This window comes from Astyanax mexicanus, chromosome 10 (genome assembly GCF_023375975.1).
Source record: "Astyanax mexicanus isolate ESR-SI-001 chromosome 10, AstMex3_surface, whole genome shotgun sequence".
NCBI lineage: Eukaryota > Metazoa > Chordata > Actinopteri > Characiformes > Acestrorhamphidae > Astyanax > Astyanax mexicanus.
This window is the reverse complement of record NC_064417.1, coordinates 14,474,218-14,499,914: the sequence shown is the minus strand read 5'-3', so window position 1 is coordinate 14,499,914 and position 25,697 is coordinate 14,474,218. Positions and strand designations below refer to the sequence as shown.

The 25,697-nt window shown below is 45.2% G+C and overlaps 1 long non-coding RNA gene across 2 annotated transcripts; it reads left to right on the top strand.

The window, feature by feature from the left end:
* Positions 1–296: 296 nt before the first annotated feature.
* On the top strand, positions 297–24,959 carry LOC125804858 (uncharacterized). 2 transcript variants are annotated; one of them, XR_007441078.1, is made up of 3 exons: positions 297–688; positions 1,569–1,610; positions 23,211–24,959. It is a non-coding gene; the product is annotated as an uncharacterized LOC125804858 (long non-coding RNA). The 2 variants fall into 2 exon arrangements; XR_007441077.1 differs by lacking the exon at positions 297–688 and adding an exon at positions 916–981.
* Positions 24,960–25,697: the final 738 nt, after the last annotated feature.

Here is a 25,697-nt window from a genome sequence, read left to right as displayed (position 1 = left end):
GTCTTGTGAATTTTGTGGTTCTAGCTCAAAAATTGTGACTTTTAGAGCCGTTTGAAAAAAGTGTGAATGGAAGTCTATGGGAAAAAATCTGACTTTGGCGGACCACCGAACGGACCCTGGTGGTCCGATCACTTAGAAAAGCACAAGCACACCCCGCGGCAATAGGTTCTATCATCTTGTGAAGTTTCGTGGTTCTAGCTTGAAAACTGTAGGAGGAGAAACTGTTTATAAAAAGTTTATAGAATAATAATAATAACTAGATTGCAGTTCCTACAGAAACAGCGAGTGTGATTGCAGTGCTGGCTGGTATCTGCTATGGTGTTGCCAAGGTGTTGCTAAGTGGTTGCTAAGGTGTTGCTATGGTATCCGGGGTGGTTGCTAAGGTGTTGCTAGGTGGTTGCTATGGTGTTGCTAGGCGGTTGCTAAGGTGTTGCTATGGTATCCGGGGTGGTTGCTAAGGTGTTGCTAGGTGGTTGCTAGGTGGTTGCTAAGGTGTTGCTAGGCGGTTGCTAAGGTGTTGCTATGGTATCCGCGGTGGTTGCTAAGGTGTTCCTAGGTGGTTGCTAGGTGGTTGCTAGGGTGTTGCTAGGCGGTTGCTAAGGTGTTGCTATGGTATCCGGGGTGGTTGCTAAGGTGTTGCTAGGTGGTTGCTAGGTGGTTGCTAGGGTGTTGCTAGGCGGTTGCTAAGGTGTTGCTATGGTATCTTGGGTGGTTGCTAAGGTGTTGCTATGGTATCCGGGGTGGTTGCTAAGGTGTTGCTAGGTGGTTGCTAGGTGGTTGCTAGGGTGTTGCTAGGCGGTTGCTAAGGTGTTGCTATGGTATCCGGGGTGGTTGCTAAGGTGTTGCTAGGTGGTTGCTAGGTGGTTGCTAGGGTGTTGCTAGGCGGTTGCTAAGGTGTTGCTATGGTATCCGGGGTGGTTGCTAAGGTGTTGCTAGGTGGTTGCTAGGTGGTTGCTAGGGTGTTGCTAGGCGGTTGCTAAGGTGTTGCTATGGTATCTGGGGTGGTTGCTAAGGTGTTGCTAGGTGGTTGCTAGGTGGTTGCTAGGGTGTTGCTAGGCAGTTGCTAAGGTGTTGCTATGGTATCCGGGGTGGTTGCTAAGGTGTTGCTAGGTGGTTGCTAGGTGGTTGCTAGGGTGTTGCTAGGCGGTTGCTAAGGTGTTGCTATGGTATCCGGGGTGGTTGCTAAGGTGTTGCTAGGTGGTTGCTAGGTGGTTGCTAGGGTGTTGCTAGGCAGTTGCTAAGGTGTTGCTATGGTATCCGGGGTGGTTGCTAAGGTGTTGCTAGGTGGTTGCTAGGTGGTTGCTAGGGTGTTGCTAGGCGGTTGCTAAGGTGTTGCTATGGTATCCGGGGTGGTTGCTAAGGTGTTGCTAGGGTGTTGCTAGGCGGTTGCTAAGGTGTTGCCATGGTATCCGGGGTGGTTGCTAAGGTGTTGCTAGGTGGTTGCTAGGTGGTTGCTAGGGTGTTGCTAGGTGGTTGCTAAGGTGTTGCTATGGTATCCGGGGTGGTTGCTAATGTGTTGCTAGGTGGTTGCTAAGTGGTTGCTAAGGTGTTGCTATCCGGTTGCTAAGGTGTTGCTATGGTATCCGGGGTGGTTGCTAAGGGGTTGCTAGGTGGTTGCTAGGGTGTTGCTAGGCGGTTGCTAAGGTGTTGCTATGGTATCCGGGGTGGTTGCTAAGGTGTTGCTAGGTGGTTGCTAGGTGGTTGCTAGGGTGTTGCTAGGCGGTTGCTAAGGTGTTGCTATGGTATCCGGGGTGGTTGCTAAGGTGTTGCTAGGTGGTTGCTAGGTGGTTGCTAAGTTGTTGCTAGGCGGTTGCTAAGGTGTTGCTATGGTATCCGGGGTGGTTGCTAAGGTGTTGCTAGGTGGTTGCTAGGTGGTTGCTAAGGTGTTGCTAGGCGGTTGCTAAGGTGTTGCTATGGTATCCGGGGTGGTTGCTAAGGTGTTGCTAGGTGTTTGCTAGGTGGTTGCTAAGGTGTTGCTAGGCGGTTGCTAAGGTGTTGCTATGGTATCCGGGGTGGTTGCTAAGGTGTTGCTAGGTGGTTGCTAGGTGGTTGCTAAGGTGTTACTAGGTGGTTGCTAGGTGATGTATATGCATAAATTAGATTAAATGGTGTTTGCACGTTGCTACGCAACGTGCAAATACATCAATCAGCTATGCACGCTAGGTTGCTTTGGCCGTTCGGGGGTGTCCAAACTTTTGACCCGTGGCTCCATTACACACAGTACTGGGGGGCCGGGGTGTCCAAACTTTTGACCCGTGGCTCTATTACACACAGTACTGGGGGGCCGGGGTGTCCAAACTTTTGACCTAATGCTGTTTTATCCCATAGCTGCTCCATTACACACAGTACTGGAGTTCTAGCTACCTGTCCTTCGATCTAGCTGCCGTCCTCCGATTGGCCCCATTCATTCCAATGGGGCCACTTCGTACGACAATCGTACGAAATCCGTACGTCGTAACTTTTCGTAACGCATATTTTCGGAAAGAGCTCAATAAGTTCTACAGGTCATCAATTGGTTTCATCTTCGTATTTCAAAAATTGCGACGTCCACGGGCGTGCAAAGTTCTGCCCATTCATTTTCAATGGTCAAAAAAACGCGTACTTACGAAGTTTTTACGAAAAACGTAAGTCCGATCGGAAAGCTGTATACAAGCCCACCATTCCCGATATGTACGCACGTTTTCTCTTTTGGACGAAGTCGATATTTCGAAAACTGCGGCACTAGTTAACCGGACAAAAAACAGGTGGAATAATAATAATAACTAGATTGCAGTTCCTGCAGAAACTGCGAGTGTGATTGCAGTGCTGGCTGGTATCTGCTAAGGTGTTGCTAGGTGGTTGCTAAGGTGTTGCTAGGTGGTTGCTAAGGTGTTGCTATGGTATCCGGGGTGGTTGCTAAGGTGTTGCTAGGTGGTTGCTAGGTGGTTGCTAGAGTGTTGCTAGGCGGTTGCTAAGGTGTTGCTATGGTATCCGGGGTGGTTGCTAAGGTGTTGCTAAGTGGTTGCTAGGTGGTTGCTAGGGTGTTGCTAGGCGGTTGCTAAGGTGTTGCTATGGTATCCGGGGTGGTTGCTAAGGTGTTGCTAGGTGGTTGCTAGGGTGTTGCTAGGCGGTTGCTAAGGTGTTGCTATGGTATCCAGGGTGGTTGCTAAGGTGTTGCTAGGTGGTTGCTAGGTTGTTGCTAGGGTGTTGCTAGGCGGTTGCTAAGGTGTTGCTATGGTATCCGGGGTGGTTGCTAAGGTGTTGCTAGGTGGTTGCTAGGTTGTTGCTAGGGTGTTGCTAGGCGGTTGCTAAGGTGTTGCTATGGTATCCGGGGTGGTTGCTAAGGTGTTGCTAGGTGGTTGCTAGGTGGTTGCTAGGCGGTTGCTAAGGTGTTGCTATGGTATCCGGGGTGGTTGCTAAGGTGTTGCTAGGTGGTTGCTAAGGTGTTGCTAGGCGGTTGCTAAGGTGTTGCTATGGTATTTGGGGTGGTTGCTAAGGTGTTGCTAGGTGGTTGCTAGGTGGTTGCTAGGCGGTTGCTAAGGTGTTGCTATGGTATCCGGGGTGGTTGCTAAGGTGTTGCTAGGTGGTTGCTAGGTGGTTGCTAGGGTGTTGCTAGGCGGTTGCTAAGGTGTTTGCCATGGTATCTTGGGTGGTTGCTAAGGTGTTGCTAGGTGGTTGCTAGGGTGTTGCTAGGCGGTTGCTAAGGTGTTGCTATGGTATCCGGGGGGGTTGCTAAGGTGTTGCTAGGTGGTTGCTAGGTGGTTGCTAAGGTGTTGCTAGGCGGTTGCTAAGGTGTTGCTATGGTATCCGGGGTGGTTGCTAAGGTGTTGCTAGGTGGATGCTAGGTGGTTGCTAGGGTGTTGCTAGGCGGTTGCTAAGGTGTTGCTATGGTATCCGGGGTGGTTGCTAAGGTGTTGCTAGGTGGTTGCTAGGTGGTTGCTAAGGTGTTGCTAGGCGGTTGCTAAGGTGTTGCTATGGTATCCAGGGTGGTTGCTAAGGTGTTGCTAGGGTGTTGCTAGGCGGTTGCTAAGGTGTTGCTATGTATCCGGGGTGGTTGCTAAGGTGTTGCTAGGTGGTTGCTAGGGTGTTGCTAGGCGGTTGCTAAGGTGTTGCTATGGTATCCGGGGTGGTTGCTAAGGTGTTGCTAGGTGGATGCTAGGTGGTTGCTAGGGTGTTGCTAGGCGGTTGCTAAGGTGTTGCTATGGTATCCGGGGTGGTTGCTAAGGTGTTGCTAGGTGGTTGCTAGGTGGTTGCTAAGGTGTTGCTAGGCGGTTGCTAAGGTGTTGCTATGGTATCCAGGGTGGTTGCTAAGGTGTTGCTAGGGTGTTGCTAGGCGGTTGCTAAGGTGTTGCTATGTATCCGGGGTGGTTGCTAAGGTGTTGCTAGGTGGTTGCTAGGGTGTTGCTAGGCGGTTGCTAAGGTGTTGCTATGGTATCCGGGATGGTTGCTAAGGTGTTGCTAGGTGGTTGCTAGGGTGTTGCTAGGCGGTTGCTAAGGTGTTGCTATGGTATCCGGGGTGGTTGCTAAGGTGTTGCTAGGTGGTTGCTAGGTGGTTGCTAAGGTGTTGCTAGGTGGTTGCTAAGGTGTTGCTATGGTATCTGGGGTGGTTGCTAAGGTGTTGCTAGGTGGTTGCTATGTGGTTGCTAACTTGTGACTTTTAGAGCCGTTTGAAAAAAGTGTGAATGGAAGTCTATGGGAAAAAATCTGACTTTGGCGGACCACCGATCGGACCCTGGTGGTCCGATCACTTAGAAAAGCACAAGCACACCCCGCGGCAATAGGTTCTATCATCTTGTGAAGTTTCGTGGTTCTAGCTTGAAAACTGTAGGAGGAGAAACTGTTTATAAAAAGTTTATAGAATAATAATAATAACTAGAAAAGGAAAGTTCGATAACGAACTTTAAGTTGGCTTGGAAAAGTACGTTAAATAGTTAAATAACGTTGAATAGTTAAAATGGTTGCTAAGATATTTCTGTCTAAAGCGTGTGAAGAGTGGTTGCTATGCTGTTGACTTTCGGCTAAATGTTGAAGTCCAAAAAGTTTTGGCTAACATGGTGAAAAGCTTATAATTATCTTATAAAGTAAAGTGTTGCTAAGTGGTTGCTAGGTAGTTGCTAGGCAGTTGCTAATGTAGTCCACATCGTTGCTTAGTGCTTGCTAATTGGTTGCTAGGCAGTTGCGAACATATTCCAGGTGGTTGCTAAGCTGTTGCTAACTTGTTGCTAGGCAATTAACGTATTCCAAATGGTTTTTAAGTGGTTATTAGGCAGTTTCTAATATTTTCCAGGTGGTTGCTAACTGGTTGCTATGGTATCTGGGGTGGTTGCTAAGGTGTTGCTAGGTGGTTGCTAAGGTGTTGCTATGGTATCTGGGGTGGTTGCTAAGGTGTTGCTAGGTGGTTGCTAGAGGGTTGCTAGGTGGTTGCTAAGGTGTTGCTATGGGATCCGGGGTGGTTGCTAAGGTGTTGCTATGGTATCCGGGTTGGTTGCTAAGGTGTTGCTAGGTGGTTGCTAATGTGTTGCTATGGTATCCAGGGTGGTTGCTAAGGTGTTGCTAGGTGGTTGCTAGGGTGTTGCTAGGCGGTTGCTATGGTATCCAGGGTGGTTGCTAAGGTGTTGCTAGGTGGTTGCTAAGGTGTTGCTAGGTGGTTGCTATGGTATCCGGGGTGGTTGCTAAGGTGTTGCTAGTTGGTTGCTAAGGTGTTGCTATGGTATCCAGGGTGGTTGCTAAGGTGTTGCTAGGTGGTTGCTAGGTGGTTGCTAGGGTGTTGCTAGGTGGTTGCTAAGGTGTTGCTATGGTATCCGGGGTGGTTGCTAAGGTGTTGCTAGGTGGTTGCTAAGGTGTTGCTAGGTGGTTGCTAAGGTGTTGCTATGGTATCCGGGGTGGTTGCTAAGGTGTTGCTAGGTGGTTGCAAGGTGGTTGCTAAGGTGTTGCTAGGTGGTTGCTAGGGTGTTGCTAGGTGGTTGCTAAGGTTTTGCTAGGTGGTTGCTAAGGTGTTGCTATGGTATCCACGGTGGTTGCTAAGGTGTTGCTAGGTGGTTGCTAAGGTGTTGCTATGGTATCCGGGGTGGTTGCTAAGGTGTTGCTAGGTGGTTGCTAAGGTGTTGCTATGCTATCCTGGGTGGTTGCTAAGGTGTTGCTAGGTGGTTGCTAGGCAGTTGCTAGGTGGTTGCTAAGGTGTTGCTAGGTGGTTGCTAAGGTGTTGCTATGGTATCCGGGGTGGTTGCTAAGGTGTTGCTAGGTGGTTGCTAGGCGGTTGCTTAAGTGTTGCTATGGTATCCGGGGTGGATGCTATGGTGTGGTTGCTAAGGTGTTGCTAGGTGGTTGCTAAGGTGTTGCTATGGTATCCAGGGTGGTTGCTAAGGTGTTGCTAGGTGGTTGCTAAGGTGTTGCTATGGTATCCTGGGTGGTTGCTAAGGTGTTTCTAGGTGGTTGCTAAGGTGTTGCTAGGTGGTTGCTAAGGTGTTGCTATGGTATCCAGGGTGGTTGCTAAGGTGTTGCTAGGTGGTTGCTAGGTGGTTGCTAGGGTGTTGCTAGGTGGTTGCTAAGGTGTTGCTATGGTATCCAGGGTGGTTGCTAAGGTGTTGCTAGGTGGTTGCTAAGGTGTTGCTAGGTGGTTGCTAAGGTGTTGCTATGGTATCCGGGGTGGTTGCTAAGGTGTTGCTAGGTGGTTGCAAGGTGGTTGCTAAGGTGTTGCTAGGCGGTTGCTAAGGTGTTGCTATGGTGTCTAGGGTGGTTGCTAAGGTGTTGCTAGGTGGTTGCTAAGATGTTGCTATGGTATCTGGGGTGGTTGCTAAGGTGTTGCTAGGTGTATCTAACTGGTCGCTAGGCAGTTGCTACCATTTCTAAAGTGGTTGCTAAGCAGTTGCTAGGCAGTTGCTAACGTTTTCCAGGTGGTTGCTAAGGTGTTGCTATCTGGTTGCTAGGCAGTTGCTAACGTATTACACATGGTTGCTAAGTGGTTGCTAGGCAGTTGCTAATGTTTTCCAGGTGGTTGCTAAGGTGTATCTAACTGGTTCCTAGGCAGTAGTAGATAAAAAGAAAGAGTGTTAAATGTAGAAGTACAGAAAAAGGGAGAGCCTGAAATAGAGAAGTAGAGAGAAAATCAGCGTGAGAAGTAGAGAAAGAACACCCGAGAATGTGAGAAAAAGAGTGACAAGTAGAGAGAAATATTGAGCGAGAGAAAGAGAATTAGGGAAAAAGAGAGATCGAGAAATAAAGAAGTAGAGAAAGAAAAAGGATGTAGTAGAGAGATAGATAGAAAGAGAAAGCAAGACAGAAAAGTAGAGTGAAAGAGAAGTAGAGAGAAGAGCGAGAAATAAAGAGAGAGTAAGAGAGAAATAGAGAAATAGAAAAGTAGAAAGAAAGAGACATAGAAAAGTAGAGAGAGTGAGAAAGAGAGAGTGAGAAATAGAGAAGTAGAGAGAGAGTGAGAAAGAGAGAGTGAGAAATAGAGAAGTAGAGAGAGTGAGAAATAGAGACGTAGAGAGAGAGTGAGAAAGAGAGTGAGAAATAGAGAAGTAGAGAGAGAGTGAGAAATAGAGACGTAGAGAGAGAGTGAAAAAGAGAGTGAGAAATATAGAAGTAGAGAGAGTGAGAAATAAAGAGAAATAGAGACGTAGAGAGAGAGTGAAAAAGAGAGTGAGAAATATAGAAGTAGAGAGAGTGAGAAATATAGAAGTAGAGAGAGAGTGAGAAATAGAGACGTAGAGAGAGAGTGAGAAATAGAGACGTAGAGAGAGAGTGAGAAAGAGTGAGAAATAGAGAAGTAGAGAGAGTGAGAAATAGAGACGTAGAAAAGAGTGAGAAAGAGAGAGTGAGAAATAGAGAAGTAGAGAGAGAGTGAGAAATAGAGACGTAGAGAGAGAGTGAGAAATAGAGAAGTAGAGAGCAAAAGAGAGAGTGAGAAGTAGAGAGCAAAAGAGAGAGTGAGACAGAGAAGTAGAGAGCAAACGAGAGAGTGAGAAGTAGAGAAGTAGAGAAGTAGAGAGCAAAAGAAAGAGTGAGAAATAGAGAAGTAGAGAGAGAGTGGGAAAGATAGAGTGAGAATTAGAGAAGTAGAGAGAGAGTGAGAAAGAGAGAGTGAGATAGAGAAGTAGAGAGAGAGTGAGAAATAGAGACGTAGAGAGAGTGAGAAAGAGAGAGTGAGATAGAGAAGTAGAGAGAGAGTGAGAAATAGAGTGAGAAATAGAGACGTAGAGAGAGAGTGAGAAAGAGAGTGAGAAATAGAGGAGTAGAGAGCAAAAGAGAGTGAGAAATAGAGAAGTAGAGAGCAAAAGAGAGAGTGAGAAGTAGAGAAGTAGAGAGCAAAAGAAAGAGTGAGAAATATAGAAATAGAGAGAGAGTGGGAAAGAGAGTGAGAATTAGAGAAGTAGAGAGCGAAAGAGAGAGTGAGAAAGAGAGAGTGGTTGCTAAGCAGTTAATAGGTGGTTGCTAAACCCTGGCTGGGGTGCCGGGGTGTCCAAACTTTTGACTGATAGCTGCTCCATACAGCAGCTCCTCCATACACTCACAGTACTGGAGGAGCAGGGGAGAGAAGGGGTTCCGTGCGCAGAGCTGCTCGTGTGCGAGATGGAACTCTGGGCCCCCCATTCATTTCTATGGGAAAACTTCGTACGAAAATTGTACGAAAACCGTACGTCGTATCGCTTCGCAACCTGCTATTAATTTAAAGATCTCGGTAAGATCTATAAGCTCGCCAAATTTGGTCTTCGTATCTCAAAAATTGTGGCGGTTACGGACGTTTAAAATTTCGCCCCATTCATTCCTATGGGGAAAAAATGCGTACGTTTACGAAGTTTTTACGAAAACCGTACGATAAATCGCTCCAAAAAGCACAAGCACGCTAAGTTGGCATAGGTCCTACGATCCGTGAAAGTTTCGTGATTCTACGTTGAAAGCTTTAGGAGGAGTAGCGTACAGAAAAAAAGGCGTAAGAATAATAATAATAACTAGATTGCAGTTCCTACAGAAACTGCGAGTGTGATTGCAGTGCTGGCTGGTATCTGCTATGGTGTTGCTAGGTGGTTGCTAAGGTGTTGCTAGGTGGTTGCTAAGTTGTTGCTATGGTATCCGGGGTGGTTGCTAAGGTGTTGCTAGGTGGTTGCTAGGTGGTTGCTAGGCGGTTGCTAAGGTGTTGCTATGGTATCCATGGTGGTTGCTAAGGTGTTGCTAGGTGGTTGCTAGGTGGTTGCTAAGGTGTTGCTAGGCGGTTGCTAAGGTGTTGCTAGGCGGTTGCTAAGGTGTTGCTATGGTATCTGGGGTGGTTGCTAAGGTGTTGCTAGGTGGTTACTAGGTGGTTGCTAGGTGGTTGCTAAGGTGTTGCTAGGCGGTTGCTAAGGTGTTGCTAGGCGGTTGCTAAGGTGTTGCTATGGTATCTGGGGTGGTTGCTAAGGTGTTGCTAGGTGGTTACTAGGTGGTTGCTAAGGTGTTGCTAGGCGGTTGCTAAGGTGTTGCTAGGCGGTTGCTAAGGTGTTGCTATGGTATCCGGGGTGGTTGCTAAGGTGTTGCTAGGTGGTTGCTAGGTGGTTGCTAGGTGGTAACTAAGATGTTGCTAGGCGGTTGCTAGGGTGTTGCTAGGCGGTTGCTAAGGTGTTGCTATGGTATCTTGGGTGGTTGCTAAGGTGTTGCTAGGTGGTTGCTAGGTGGTTGCTAGGGTGTTGCTAGGCGGTTGCTAAGGTGTTGCTATGGTATCCGGGGTGGTTGCTAAGGTGTTGCTAGGTGGTTGCTAGGCGGTTGCTAAGGTGTTGCTATGGTATCTTGGGTGGTTGCTAAGGTGTTGCTAGGTGGTTGCTAGGGTGTTGCTAGGCGGTTGCTAAGGTGTTGCTATGGTATCCGGGGTGGTTGCTAAGGTGTTGCTAGGTGGTTGCTAGGTGGTTGCTAGGGTGTTGCTAGGCGGTTGCTAAGGTGTTGCTATGGTATCCGGGGTGGTTGCTAAGGTGTTGCTAGGTGGTTGCTAGGGTGTTGCTAGGCGGTTGCTAAGGTGTTGCTATGGTATCCGGGGTGGTTGCTAAGGTGTTGCTAGGTGGTTGCTAGGTGGTTGCTAAGCTGTTGCAAGGCGGTTGCTAAGGTGTTGCTATGGTATCCGGGGTGGTTGCTAAGGTGTTGCTAGGTGTTTGCTAGGTGGTTGCTAAGGTGTTGCTAGGTGGTTGCTAAGGTGTTGCTATGCTATCCAGGGTGGTTGCTAAGGTGTTGCTAGGTGGTTGCTAGACGGTTGCTAGGCGGTTGCTAAGGTGTTGCTATGGTGTCTGTGGTGGTTGCTAAGGTGTTGCTAGGTGGTTGCTAAGATGTTGCTATGGTATCTGGGGTGGTTGCTAAGGTGTTGCTAGGTGTATCTGACTGGTCGCTAGGCAGTTGCTACCATTTCTAAAGTGGTTGCTAAGCAGTTGCTAACGTTTTCCAGGTGGTTGCTAAGGTGTTGCTATCTGGTTGCTAGGCAGTTGCTAACGTATTACACATGGTTGCTAAGTGGTTGCTAGGCAGTTGCTAATGTTTTCCAGGTGGTTGCTAAGGTGTATCTAACTGGTTGCTAGGCAGTAGTAGATAAAAAGAAAGAGTGTTAAATGTAGAAGTACAGAAAAAGGGAGAGTCTGAAATAGAGAAGTAGAGAGAAAATCAGCGTGAGAAGTAGAGAAAGAACACCCGAGAATATGAGAAAAAGAGTGACAAGTAGAGAGAAATATTGAGCGAGAGAAAGAGAATTAGGGAAAAAGAGAGATCGAGAAATAAAGAAGTAGAGAAAGAAAGAGGATGTAGTAGAGAGATAGATAGAAAGAGAAAGCAAGACAGAAAAGTAGAGTGAAAGAGAAGTAGAGAGAAGAGCGAGAAATAAAGAGTAAGAGAGAAATAGAGAAATAGAAAAGTAGAAAGAAAGAGACATAGAAAAGTAGAGAGAGTGAGAAATAGAGAAGTAGAGAGAGAGTGAGAAAGAGAGAGTGAGAAATAGAGAAGAAGAGAGCAAAAGAGAGTGAGAAATAGAGAAGCAGAGAGAGAGTGAGAAATAGAGAAGTAGAGAGAGAGTGAGAAAGAGAGAGTGAGAAATAGAGAAGTAGAGAGAGTGAGAAATAGAGACGTAGAGAGAGAGTGAGAAAGAGAGTGAGAAATAGAGAAGTAGAGAGAGAGTGAGAAATAGAGACGTAGAGAGAGAGTGAAAAAGAGAGTGAGAAATATAGAAGTAGAGAGAGTGAGAAATATAGAAGTAGAGAGAGACAGTGAGAAATAGAGACGTAGAGAGAGAGTGAGAAAGAGAGAGTGAGATAGAGAAGTAGAGAGAGAGTGAGAAATAGAGTGAGAAATAGACGTAGAGAGAGAGTGAGAAAGATAGTGAGAAATAGAGACGTAGAGAGAGAGTGAGAAATAGAGACGTAGAGAGAGAGTGAGAAAGAGAGTGAGAAATAGAGGAGAAGAGAGCAAAAGAGAGTGAGAAATAGAGAAGTAGAGAGCAAAAGAGAGAGTGAGAAGTAGAGAAGTAGAGAGCAAAAGAAAGAGTGAGAAATATAGAAATAGAGAGAGAGTGGGAAAGAGAGTGAGAATTAGAGAAGTAGAGAGCGAAAGAGAGAGTGAGAAAGAGAGAGTGGTTGCTAAGCAGTTAATAGGTGGTTGCAAAGCCCTGGCTGGGGTGCCGGGGTGTCCAAACTTTTGACTGATAGCTGCTCCATACAGCAGCTCCTCCATACACTCACAGTACTGGAGGAGCAGGGGAGAGAAGGGGTTCCGTGCGCAGAGCTGCTCGTATGCGAGATGGAACTCTGGGCCCCCCATTCATTTCTATGGGAAAACTTCGTACGAAAATTGTACGAAAACCGTACGTCGTATCACTTCGCAACCTCCTATTAATTTTAAGATCTCGGTAAGATCTATAAGCTCGCCAAATTTGGTCTTCGTATCTCAAAAATTGTGGCGGTTACGGACGTTTAAAATTTCGCCCCATTCATTCCTATGGGGAAAAAATGCGTACGTTTACGAAGTTTTTACGAAAACCGTACGATAAATCGCTCCAAAAAGCACAAGCACGCTAAGTTGGCATAGGTCCTACGATCCGTGAAAGTTTCGTGATTCTACGTTGAAAGCTCTAGGAGGAGTAGCGTACAGAAAAAAAGGCGTAAGAATAATAATAATAATAATAATAAGAAGATTACGAAGAACAAGAAGTTGGCTTTTCCAAGCCAACTTAACTAGAAAAGGCAAAGTTCGTGAACGAACTTTAAGTTGGCTTGGAAAAGAGCGCTAATAACGTTGAAAAGTTAAAATGGTTGACAGAAACTTAAAAAGCTGTTTCTGTCTGAAGAGTGTGAAGAGTCGTTGCTATGCTGTTAACTTTTGGCTAAAAGCTAAATACCAAAAACGCTGTAATCTAAAAACGTTTGGTTAAACGCTTAAATCTAAAAACATTTGGTTAAACGCTGAAATCTAAAAACCTTTGGTTAATTGCTTACATCTAGAAATGTTTTGTAAGATGCTGAAATCCAAAAACTTTTGGTTAAACACTGAAATCTTAAAACGTTTGTTTAACAGCTGAAATCTAAAAACTTTTGGTTAAACGCTGAAATCTTAAAACGTTTGTTTTTATGTTGAAATCTCGAAACTTTTGGTTAAATGCTGAAATCTAAAAACTTTTGGTTAAATGTTGAAATCTAAAAAATTTTGGTTAAGTGCTGAAATCTAAAACTTTTGGTTACATGCTGAAATCTAAAAACTTTCCAGGTGGTTGCTAAGGTGTTGCTATAGTATCTGGGGTGGTTGCTGAGGTGTTGCTAGGTGGTTGCTAAGGTGTTGCTATGGTATCCAGGGTGGTTGCTAAGGAGTTGCTAGGTGGTTGCTAAGGTGTTGCTATGGTATCCAGGGTGGTTGCTAAGATGTTGCTATGGTATCCAGGGTGGTTGCTAAGGTGTTGCTAGGCAGTTGCTAAGTGGTTGCTAGGCAGTTGCTAACGTTTTCCAAGTGGTTGCTAGGCAGTTGCTAAGTGGTTGCTAGGCAGTTGCTAACATTTTCCAGGTGGTTGCTAAGTGGTTGCTAGGTAGTTGCTAACATATTCCAGGTGGTTGCTAGGCAGCTGCTAAGTGGTTGCTAGGCAGTTGCTAACGTTTTCCAGGTGGTTGCTAAGTGGTTGCTAGGCAGTTGCTAACGTTTTCCAGGTGGTTGCTAGGCAGTTGCTAAGTGGTTGCTAGGCAGTTGCTAACGTTTTCCAAGTGGTTGCTAGGCAGTTGCTAAGTGGTTGCTAGGCAGTTGCTAACGTTTTCCAGGTGGTTGCTAAGTGGTTGCTAACTGGTTGCTAGGCAGTTGCTATCATTTCTAAAGTGGTTGCTAAGTGGTTGCTAGGCAGTTGCTAACGTTTTCCTAGTGGTTGCTAAGTGGTTGCTAGGTAGTTGCTAACATATTCCAGGTGGTTGCTAGGCAGCTGCTAAGTGGTTGCTAGGCAGTTGCTAACGTTTTCCAGGTGGTTGCTAAGTGGTTGCTAGGCAGTTGCTAACGTTTTCCAGGTGGTTGCTAGGCAGTTGCTAAGTGGTTGCTAGGCAGTTGCTAACGTTTTCCAAGTGGTTGCTAGGCAGTTGCTAAGTGGTTGCTAGGCAGTTGCTAACGTTTTCCAGGTGGTTGCTAAGTGGTTGCTAGGCAGTTGCTAACGTTTTCCAGGTGGTTGCTAGGCAGTTGCTAAGTGGTTGCTAGGCAGTTGCTAACGTTTTCCAGGTGGTTGCTCAGTGGTTGCTAGGCAGTTGCTAACGTTTTCCAGGTGGTTGCTAAGTGGTTGCTAGGCAGTTGCTAACGTTTTCCAAGTGGTTGCTAGGCAGTTGCTAAGTGGTTGCTTGGCAGTTGCTAACGTTTTCCAGGTGGTTGCTAAGTGGTTGCTAGGCAGTTGCTAACGTTTTCCAGGTGGTTGCTAGGCAGTTGCTAAGTGGTTGCTAGGCAGTTGCTAACGTTTTCCAAGTGGTTGCTAGGCAGTTGCTAAGTGGTTGCTAGGCAGTTGCTAACGTTTTCCAGGTGGTTGCTAAGTGGTTGCTAGGCAGTTGCTAACATTTTCCAGGTGGTTGCTAGGCAGTTGCTAAGTTGTTGCTAGGCAGTTGCTAACGTTTTCCAGGTGGTTGCTAAGTGGTTGCTAGGCAGTTGCTAACGTATTCCAGGTGGTTGCTAGGCAGTTGGTAAGTGGTTGCTAGGCAGTTGCTAACGTTTTCCAGGTGGTTGCTCAGTGGTTGCTAGGCAGTTGCTAACGTTTTCCAGGTGGTTGCTAAGTGGTTGCTAGGCAGTTGCTAACGTATTCCAGGTGGTTGCTAGGCAGTTGCTAAGTGGTTGCTAGGCAGTTGCTAACGTTTTCCAAGTGGTTGCTAGGCAGTTGCTAAGTGGTTGCTAGGCAGTTGCTAACGTTTTCCAGGTGGTTGCTAAGGTGGTTGCTAAGCAGTTATTAGGTGGTTGCTAAGCCCTGGCTGGGGTGCCGGGGGGTCCAAACTTTTGACTGATAGCTGCTCCATACAGCAGCTCCTCCATACACTCACAGTACTGGAGGAGCAGGGGAGAGAAGGGGTTCCGTGCGCAGAGCTGCTCGTGTGTGAGATGGAACTCTGGGCCCCCCATTCATTTCTATGGGAAAACTTCGTACGACATTTGTACGAAAACCGTACGACATATCGTCGAAACGTTAAAATTTTCGGAAAGAACGCGGTAAGTTCTATAGACCGTCCGATTTTTATCTTTGTATGTCAAAAATTGTTACCTACACAAACGTTCAAAGTTGTCCCCCATTCATTTCCTATGGGAAAAAAAAGCGTACGTTTACGAAGTTTTTACGAAAACCGTACGATGTATCGCTTAAAAAAGCACAAGCAACCTAATCGGGTATAGGTCCTACGATACTGCAAAATTTCGTGATTCTACGTCAAAAGCCCTAGGAGGAGATGCGTATAGAAATTTGAGCGCGGAATAATAATAATAATAATAATAATAACTAGAAAAGGTAAAGTTCGTGAACGAACTTTAAGTTGGCTTGGAAAAGAACGCTAATAACGTTAAAAAGTTAAAATGGTTGCTAAGCTTTTTCCGTCTGAAGAGTGTGAAGAGTCATTGACATGCTGTTAACTTTTGGCTAAACGCTAAATGCTAAAAACGCTGAAATCTAAAAACATCTGATTAAACGCTGAAATCTAAAAACATTTGGTTAAACGCTGAAATCTAAAAACGTTTGATTAAACGCTGAAATCTAAAAACGTTTGGTTAAACGCTGAAATCTAAAAACATTTGGTTAAACGCTGAAATCTAAAAACGTTTGATTAAATGCTGAAATCTAAAAACGTTTGGTTAAACGCTGAAATCTAAAACGTTTGGTTAAACGCTGAAATCTAAAAACATTTAGTTAAATGCTGAAATCTAAAAACGTTTGATTAAACGCTGAAATCTAAAAACGTTTGGTTAAACGCTGAAATCTAAAAACGTTTGATTAAACACTGAAATCTAAAAATGCTTGTTTAAATGCTGAAATCGTAAAACTTTTGGTTAAACTTTTGATTGCTAATGTGTTGCTAGGCAGTTGCTATCATTTCTGAAAAGGTTGCTAAGCTGTTGCTAGGCAGTTGCTAATGTTTTCCAGGTGGTTGTTAAGCTATTGCTAACTGGTTGCTAGGCAGTTGCTATCATTTCTAAAGTGGTTGCTAAGTGGTTGCTAGGCAGTTGCTAACGTTTTCCTAATGGTTGCTAAGGTGTTGGTAAGTGGTTGCTAGGCAGTTGCTATCATTTCTAAAGTGGTTGCTAAGTGGTTGCTAGGCAGTTGCTAACGTTTTCCAGTTGCTTGCTAAGGTGTTGCTAAGTGGTTGCTAGGCAGTTGCTAACGTTTTCCAGGTGGTTGCTAAGGTGTTGCTAAGTATTTGCTAGGCAGTTGCTATCGTTTCTAAAGTGGTTGCTAGGCAGTTGCTAACGTTTTCCATGTGGTTGCTAAGTGGTTGCTAGGCAGTTGCTATCATTTCTAAAGTGGTTGCTAAGTGGTTGCAAGGCAGTTGCTAACGTTTTCCTAGTGGTTGTAAAGGTGTTGCTAAGTGGTTGCTAGGCAGTTGCTATCATTTCTAAAGTGGTTGCTAGGCAGTTGTTAACGTTTTCCATGTGGTTGATAAGTGGTTGCTAGGCAGTTGCTATCATTTCTAAAGTGGTTGCTAAGTGGTTGCTAGGCAGTTGCTAACGTTTTCCAAGTGGTTGCTAGGCAGTTGCTAAGTGGTTGCTAGGCAGTTGCTAACATTTTCCAGGTGGTTGCTAAGTGGTTGCTAGGTAGTTGCTAACATATTCCAGGTGGTTGCTAGGCAGCTGCTAAGTGGTTGCTAGGCAGTTGCTAACGTTTTCCAGGTGGTTGCTAAGTGGTTGCTAGGCAGTTGCTAACGTTTTCCAGGTGGTTGCTAGGCAGTTGCTAAGTGGTTGCTAGGCAGTTGCTAACGTTTTCCAAGTGGTTGCTAGGCAGTTGCTAAGTGGTTGCTAGGCAGTTGCTAACGTTTTCCAGGTGGTTGCTAAGTGGTTGCTAGGCAGTTGCTAACGTTTTCCAGGTGGTTGCTAGGCAGTTGCTAAGTGGTTGCTAGGCAGTTGCTAACGTTTTCCAGGTGGTTGCTCAGTGGTTGCTAGGCAGTTGCTAACGTTTTCCAGGTGGTTGCTAAGTGGTTGCTAGGCAGTTGCTAACGTTTCCCAGGTGGTTGCTAGGCAGTTGCTAAGTGGTTGCTAGGCAGTTGCTAACGTTTTCCAAGTGGTTGCTAGGCAGTTGCTAAGTGGTTGCTAGGCAGTTGCTAACGTTTTCCCGGTGGTTGCTAAGTGGTTGCTAGGCAGTTGCTAACGTTTTCCAGGTGGTTGCTAGGCAGTTGCTAAGTGGTTGCTAGGCAGTTGCTAACGTTTTCCAAGTGGTTGCTAGGCAGTTGCTAAGTGGTTGCTAGGCAGTTGCTAACATTTTCCAGGTGGTTGCTAAGTGGTTGCTAGGCAGTTGCTAACGTTTTCCAGGTGGTTGCTAGGCAGTTGCTAAGTGGTTGCTAGGCAGTTGCTAATGTTTTCCAGGTGGTTGCTCAGTGGTTGCTAGGCAGTTGCTAACGTTTTCCAGGTGGTTGCTAAGTGGTTGCTAGGCAGTTGCTAACGTTTTCCAGGTGGTTGCTAGGCAGTTGCTAAGTGGTTGCTAGGCAGTTGCTAACGTTTTCCAAGTGGTTGCTAGGCAGTTGCTAAGTGGTTGCTAGGCAGTTGCTAACGTTTTCCTGGTGGTTGCTAAGTGGTTGCTAGGCAGTTGCTAACGTTTTCCAGGTGGTTGCTAGGCAGTTGCTAAGTGGTTGCTAGGCAGTTGCTAACGTTTTCCAAGTGGTTGCTAGGCAGTTGCTAAGTAGTTGCTAGGCAGTTGCTAAGTGGTTGCTAGGCAGTTGCTAACGTTTTCCAGGTGGTTGCTAAGGTGTTGCTAAGTGGTTGCTAGGCAGTTGCTAACGTTTTCCAGGTGGTTGCTAGGCAGTTGCTAAGTGGTTGCTAGGCAGTTGCTAACGTTTTCCAAGTGGTTGCTAGGCAGTTGCTAAGTGGTTGCTAGGCAGTTGCTAACGTTTTCCCGGTGGTTGCTAAGTGGTTGCTAGGCAGTTGCTAACGTTTTCCAGGTGGTTGCTAGGCAGTTGCTAAGTGGTTGCTAGGCAGTTGCTAACGTTTTCCAAGTGGTTGCTAGGCAGTTGCTAAGTAGTTGCTAGGCAGTTGCTAAGTGGTTGCTAGGCAGTTGCTAACGTTTTCCAGGTGGTTGCTAAGGTGTTGCTAAGTGGTTGCTAGGCAGTTGCTAACGTTTTTCCAGGTGGTTGCTAAGGTGGTTGCTAAGCAGTTAATAGGTGGTTGCAAAGCCCTGGCTGGGGTGCCGGGGTGTCCAAACTTTTGACTGATAGCTGCTCCATACAGCAGCTCCTCCATACACTCACAGTACTGGAGGAGCAGGGGAGAGAAGGGGTTCCGTGCGCAGAGCTGCTCGTGTGTGAGATGGAACTCTGGGCCCCCCATTCATTTCTATGGGAAAACTTCGTACGACATTTGTACGAAAACCGTACGACGTATCGTCGAAACGTTAAAATTTTCGGAAAGAACGCGGTAAGTTCTATAGACCGTCCGATTTTTGTCTTTGTATGTCAAAAATTGTTACCTACACAAACGTTCAAAGTTGTCCCCCATTCATTTCCTATGGGAAAAAAAAGCGTACGTTTACGAAGTTTTTACGAAAACCGTACGATGTATCGCTTAAAAAAGCACAAGCAACCTATTCGGGTATAGGTCCTACGATACTGCAAAATTTCGTGATTCTACGTCAAAAGCCCTAGGAGGAGATGCGTATAGAAATTTGAGCGCGGAATAATAATAATAACTAGAAAAGGTAAAGTTCGTGAACGAACTTTAAGTTGGCTTGGAAAAGAACGCTAATAACGTTAAAAAGTTAAAATGGTTGCTAAGCTTTTTCTGTCTGAAGAGTGTGAAGAGTCATTGATATGCTGTTAACGCTAAATGCTAAAAACGCTGACATCTAAAAACATTTGGTTAAACGCTGAAATCTAAAAACATTTGGTTAAACGCTGAAATCTAAAAATGTTTGATTAAACGCTGAAATCTAAAAACGTTTGGTTAAACGATGAAATCTAAAAACATTTGGTTAAACGCTGAAATCTAAAAACGTTTGATTAAACGCTGACATCTAAAAACGTTTGGTTAAACGCTGAAATCTAAAAACGCTTGTTTAAATGCTGAAATCATAAAACTTTTGGTTAAACTTTTGATTGCTAATGTGTTGCTAGGCGGTTGCTATCATTTCTGAAAAGGTTGCTAAGATGTTGCTAGGCAATTGCTAATGTTTTCCAGGTGGTTGCTAAGCTGTTGCTAACTGGTTGCTAGGCAATTGCTAACATATAACAGGTGGTTGCTAAGGTGTTGCTCGGTGGTTGCTAGGGTGTTGCTAGGTTGTTGCTATCATTTCTAAAGTGGTTGCTAAGTGGTTGCTAGGCAGTTGCTATCGTTTTCCTAGTGGTTGTTAAGGTGTTGCTAAGTGGTTGCTAGGCAGTTGCTATCATTTCTAAAGTGGTTGCTAAGTGGTTGCTAGGCAATTGCTAATGTTTTCCAGGTGGTTGCTAAGCTGTTGCTAACTGGTTGCTAGGCAATTGCTAACATATAACAGGTGGTTGCTAAGGTGTTGCTAGGTGGTTGCTAGGGTGTTGCTAGGTTGTTGCTATCATTTCTAAAGTGGTTGCTAAGTGGTTGCTAGGCAGTTGCTATCGTTTTCCTAGTGGTTGTTAAGGTGTTGCTAAGTGGTTGCTAGGCAGTTGCTATCATTTCTAAAGTGGTTGCTAAGTGGTTGCTAGGCAGTTGCTATCGTTTTCCTAGTGGTTGTTAAGGTGTTGCTAAGTGGTTGCTAGGCAGTTGCTATCATTTCTAAAGTGGTTGCTAGGCAGTTGCTAACGTTTTCCCAATGGTTGTTAAGGTGTTGCTAAGTGGTTGCTAGGCAGTTGCTTTCATTTCTAAAGTGGTTGCTAAGTGGTTGCTAGGCAGTTGCTAACGTTTTCCAGGTGGTTGCTAAGTGGTTGCTAGGCAGTTGCTAACGTTTTCCAGGTGGTTGCTAGGCAGTTGCTAAGTGGTTGCTAGGCAGTTGCTAACGTTTTCCAAGTGGTTGCTAGGCAGTTGCTAAGTGGTTGCTAGGCAGTTGCTAACATTTTCCAGGTGGTTGCTAAGTGGTTGCTAGGTAGTTGCTAACATATTCCAGGTGGTTGCTAGGCAGCTGCTAAGTGGTTGCTGGGCAGTTGCTAACGTTTTCCAGGTGGTTGCTAAGTGGTTGCTAGGCAGTTGCTAACGTTTTCCAGGTGGTTGCTAGGCAGTTGCTAAGTGGTTGCTAGGCAGTTGCTAACGTTTTCCAAGTGGTTGCTAGGCAGTTGCTAAGTGTTTGCTAGGCAGTTGCTAATGTTTTCCAGGTGGTTGCTAAGTGGTTGCTAGGCAGTTGCTAACGTTTTCCAGGTGGTTGCTAGGCAGTTGCTAAGTTGTTGCTAGGCAGTTGCTAACGTTTTCCAGGTGGTTGCTAAGTGGTTGCTAGGCAGTTGCTAACGTATTCCAGGTGGTTGCTAGGCAGTTGCTAAGTGGTTGCTAGGCAGTTGCTAACGTTTTCCAGGTGGTTGCTCAGTGGTTGCTAGGCAGTTGCTAACGTTTTCCAGGTGGTTGCTAAGTGGTTGCTAGGCAGTTGCTAACGTATTCCAGGTGGTTGCTAGGCAGTTGCTAAGTGGTTGCTAGGCAGTTGCTAACGTTTTCCAAGTGGTTGCTAGGCAGTTGCTAAGTGGTTGCTAGGCAGTTGCTAACGTTTTCCAGGTGGTTGATAAGAGGTTGCTAGGCAGTTGCTAACGTTTTCCAGGTGGTTGCTAGGCAGTTGCTAAGTGGTTGCTAGGCAGTTGCTAACGTTTTCCAAGTGGTTGCTAGGCAGTTGCTTAGTGGTTGCTAGGCAGTTGGTAACGTTTTCCAGGTGGTTGCTAAGTGGTTGCTAGGCAGTTGCTAACATTTTCCAGGTGGTTGCTAGGCAGTTGCTAAGTTGTTGCTAGGCAGTTGCTAACGTTTTCCAGGTGGTTGCTAAGTGGTTGCTAGGCAGCTGCTAACGTATTCCAGGTGGTTGCTAGGCAGTTGCTAAGTGGTTGCTAGGCAGTTGCTAACGTTTTCCAGGTGGTTGCTCAGTGGTTGCTAGGCAGTTGCTAACGTTTTCCAGGTGGTTGCTAAGGTGTTGCTAAGTGGTTGCTAGGCAGTTGCTAACGTTTTCCAGGTGGTTGCTAAGGTGGTTGCTAAGCAGTTATTAGGTGGTTGCTAAGCCCTGGCTGGGGTGCCGGGGTGTCCAAACTTTTGACTGTTAGCTGCTCCATACAGCAGCTCCTCCATACACTCACAGTACTGGAGGAGCAGGGGAGAGAAGGGGTTCCGTGCGCAGAGCTGCTCGTGTGTGAGTTAGAACTCTGGGCCCCCCATTCATTTCTATGGGAAAACTTCGTACGACATTTGTACGAAAACCGTACGACGTATCGTCGAAACGTTAAAATTTTCGGAAAGAACGCGGTAAGTTCTATAGACCGTCCGATTTTTGTCTTTGTATGTCAAAAATTGTTACCTACACAGTCGTTCAAAGTTGTCCCCCATTCATTTCCTATGGGAAAAAAAAGCGTACGTTTACGAAGTTTTTACGAAAACCGTACGATGTATCCCTTAAAAAAGCACAAGCAACCTATTCGGGTATAGGTCCTACGATACTGCAAAGTTTCGTGGTTCTACGTCAAAAGCCCTAGGAGGAGATAGTGATTAAATTTTGAGCGCGGAATAATAATAATAAGAAGATTACGAAGAACAAGAAGTTGGCTTTTCCAAGCCAACTTAATAATAATAATAATAATAAGAAGATTACGAAGAACAGTAAGTTGGCTTTTCCAAGCCAACTTAATAAGAAGAAGATTACGAAGAACAATAAGTTGGCTTTTCCAAGCCAACTTAATAAGATTACGAAGAACAGTAAGTTGGCTTTTCCAAGCCAACTTAATAATAATAAGATTACGAAGAACAGTAAGTTGGCTTTTCCAAGCCAACTTAATAATAATAATAATAATAACTAGAAAAGGAAAGTTCAATAACGAACTTTAAGTTGGCTTGGAAAAGTACGTTAATAACGTTGAAAAAATTAAAATGGTTGCTAAGATATTTCTGTCTAAAACGTGTGAAGAGTGGTTGCTTTGCTGTTGACTTTCAGCTAAATGTTAAAGTCCAAAAAGTTTTGGCTAACATGGTGAAAAGCTAATAATTGTCTTATAAAGTAATATAAACACTTTACTTTATATATACCTATATAAATTAAAGTGTTGCTAAGTGGTTGCTAGGTAGTTACTAGGCAGTTGCTAATGTATTCCACATCGTTGCTTAGTGTTTGCTAATTGGTTGCTAAGCAGATTCTTACATATTCCAGGTGGTTGCTAAGCTGTTGCTAACTGGTTGCTAGGCAATTGCTAATGTATTCCACATGGTTGTTAAGTGGTTGCTAGGCAGTTTCTAATATTTTCCAGGTGGTTGCTAAGTGGTTGCTAACTGGTTGCTATGCAGTTGCTAACATATTCCACATGGTTTCCAAGTGGTTGCTAAGGTGTTGATATGGTATCCGGGTTGGTTGCTAAGGTGTTGCTAGGTGGTTGCTAAGGTGTTGCTATGGTATCCAGGGTGGTTGGTAAGGTGTTGCTAGGTGGTTGCTAGGTGGTTGCTAAGGTGTTGCTATGGTATCCGGGGTGTTGCCAAGGTGTTGCTAGGTGGTTGCTAGGGTGTTGCTAGGCGGTTGCTATGGTATCCGGGGTGGTTGCTAAGGTGTTGCTAGGTGGTTGCTAGGTGGTTGCTAAGGTGTTGCTATGCGGTTGCTAAGGTGTTGCTATGGTATCTGGGGTGGTTGCTAAGGTGTTGCTAGGTGGTTGCTAGGGTGTTGCTATGGTATCTGGGGTGGTTGCTAAGGTGTTGCTATGGTATCCGGGGTGGTTGCTAAGGTGTTGCTAGGTGGTTGCTAAGGTGTTGCTATGGTATCCAGGGTGGTTGCTAAGGTGTTGCTAGGTGGTTGCTAAGGTGTTGCTATGGTATCCGGGGTGGTTGCTAAGGTGTTGCTAGGTGGTTGCTAAGGTGTTGCTATGGTATCCTGGGTGGTTGCTAAGGTGTTGCTAGGTGGTTGCTAGGCAGTTGCTAAGGTGTTGCTATGGTATCCTGGGTGGTTGCTAAGGTGTTTCTAGGTGGTTGCTAAGGTGTTGCTAGGTGGTTGCTAAGGTGTTGCTATGGTATCCGGGGTGGTTGCTAAGGTGTTGCTAGGTGGTTGCTAGGCGGTTGCTTAAGTGTTGCTATGGTATCCGGGGTGGATGCTATGGTGTGGTTGCTAAGGTGTTGCTAGGTGGTTGCTAAGGTGTTGCTATGGTATCCAGGGTGGTTGCTAAGGTGTTGCTAGGTGGTTGCTAAGGTGTTGCTATGGTATCCTGGGTGGTTGCTAAGGTGTTTCTAGGTGGTTGCTAAGGTGTTTCTAGGTGGTTGCTAAGGTGTTGCTATGGTATCCAGGGTGGTTGCTAAGGTGTTGCTAGGTGGTTGCTAGGGTGTTGCTAGGTGGTTGCTAAGGTGTTGCTAGGTGGTTGCTAAGGTGTTGCTTTGGTATCCAGGGTGGTTGCTAAGGTGTTGCTAGGTGGTTGCTAAGGTGTTGCTAGGTGGTTGCTAAGGTGTTGCTATGGTATCCGGGGTGGTTGCTAAGGTGTTGCTAGGTGGTTGCAAGGTGGTTGCTAAGGTGTTGCTAGGCGGTTGCTAAGGTGTTGCTATGGTGTCTAGGGTGGTTGCTAAGGTGTTGCTAGGTGGTTGCTAAGATGTTGCTATGGTATCTGGGGTGGTTGCTAAGGTGTTGCTAGGTGTATCTAACTGGTCGCTAGGCAGTTGCTACCATTTCTAAAGTGGTTGCTAAGCAGTTGCTAGGCAGTTGCTAACGTTTTCCAGGTGGTTGCTAAGGTGTTGCTATCTGGTTGCTAGGCAGTTGCTAACGTATTACACATGGTTGCTAAGTGGTTGCTAGGCAGTTGCTAATGTTTTCCAGGTGGTTGCTAAGGTGTATCTAACTGGTTCCTAGGCAGTAGTAGATAAAAAGAAAGAGTGTTAAATGTAGAAGTACAGAAAAAGGGAGAGCCTGAAATAGAGAAGTAGAGAGAAAATCAGCGTGAGAAGTAGAGAAAGAACACCCGAGAATGTGAGAAAAAGAGTGACAAGTAGAGAGAAATATTGAGCGAGAGAAAGAGAATTAGGGAAAAAGAGAGATCGAGAAATAAAGAAGTAGAGAAAGAAAAAGGATGTAGTAGAGAGATAGATAGAAAGAGAAAGCAAGACAGAAAAGCAGAGTGAAAGAGAAGTAGAGAGAAGAGCGAGAAATAAAGAGAGAGTAAGAGAGAAATAGAGAAATAGAAAAGTAGAAAGAAAGACATAGAAAAGTAGAGAGAGTGAGAAAGAGAGAGTGAGAAATAGAGAAGTAGAGAGAGAGTGAGAAAGAGAGAGTGAGAAATAGAGAAGTAGAGAGAGTGAGAAATAGAGACGTAGAGAGAGAGTGAGAAAGAGAGTGAGAAATAGAGAAGTAGAGAGAGTGAGAAATAGAGACGTAGAAAAGAGTGAGAAAGAGAGAGTGAGAAATAGAGAAGTAGAGAGAGAGTGAGAAATAGAGACGTAGAGAGAGAGTGAGAAATAGAGAAGTAGAGAGCAAAAGAGAGAGTGAGAAGTAGAGAGCAAAAGAAAGAGTGAGACAGAGAAGTAGAGAGCAAACGAGAGAGTGAGAAGTAGAGAAGTAGAGAGCAAAAGAAAGAGTGAGAAATAGAGAAGTAGAGAGAGAGTGGGAAAGATAGAGTGAGAATTAGAGAAGTAGAGAGAGAGTGAGAAAGAGAGAGTGAGATAGAGAAGTAGAGAGAGAGTGAGAAATAGAGACGTAGAGAGAGTGAGAAATAGAGTGAGATAGAGAAGTAGAGAGAGAGTGAGAAATAGAGTGAGAAATAGAGACGTAGAGAGAGAGTAAGAAAGAGTGAGAAATAGAGGAGTAGAGAGCAAAAGAGAGTGAGAAATAGAGAAGTAGAGAGCAAAAGAGAGAGTGAGAAGTAGAGAAGTAGAGAGCAAAAGAAAGAGTGAGAAATATAGAAATAGAGAGAGAGTGGGAAAGAGAGTGAGAATTAGAGAAGTAGAGAGCGAAAGAGAGAGTGAGAAAGAGAGAGTGGTTGCTAAGCAGTTAATAGGTGGTTGCTAAACCCTGGCTGGGGTGCCGGGGTGTCCAAACTTTTGACTGATAGCTGCTCCATACAGCAGCTCCTCCATACACTCACAGTACTGGAGGAGCAGGGGAGAGAAGGGGTTCCGTGCGCAGAGCTGCTCGTGTGCGAGATGGAACTCTGGGCCCCCCATTCATTTCTATGGGAAAACTTCGTACGAAAATTGTACGAAAACCGTACGTCGTATCGCTTCGCAACCTGCTATTAATTTAAAGATCTCGGTAAGTTCTATAAGCTCGCCAAATTTGGTCTTCGTATCTCAAAAATTGTGGCGGTTACGGACGTTTAAAATTTCGCCCCATTCATTCCTATGGGGAAAAAATGCGTACGTTTACGAAGTTTTTACGAAAACCGTACGATAAATCGCTCCAAAAAGCACAAGCACGCTAAGTTGGCATAGGTCCTACGATCCGTGAAAGTTTCGTGATTCTACGTTGAAAGCTCTAGGAGGAGTAGCGTACAGAAAAAAAGGCGTAAGAATAATAATAATAATAATAATAATAATAATAATAAGAAGATTACGAAGAACAAGAAGTTGGCTTTTCCAAGCCAACTTAATAAGACTACGAAGAACAGTAAGTTGGCTTTTCCAAGCCAACTTAATAAAAACTAGAAAAGGAAAGTTCGATAACGAACTTTAAGTTGGCTTGGAAAAGTACGTTAATAACGTTGAATAGTTAAAATGGTTGCTAAGATATTTCTGTCTAAAGCATGTGAAGAGTGGTTGCTATGCTGTTGACTTTCGGCTAAATGTTGAAGTCCAAAAAGTTTTGGCTAACATGGTGAAAAGCTTATAATTATCTTATAAAGTAAAGTGTTGCTAAGTGGTTGCTAGGTAGTTGCTAGGCAGTTGCTAATGTAGTCCACATCGTTGCTTAGTGTTTGCTAATTGGTTGCTAGGCAGTTGCGAACATATTCCAGGTGGTTGCTAAGCTGTTGCTAACTTGTTGCTAGTCA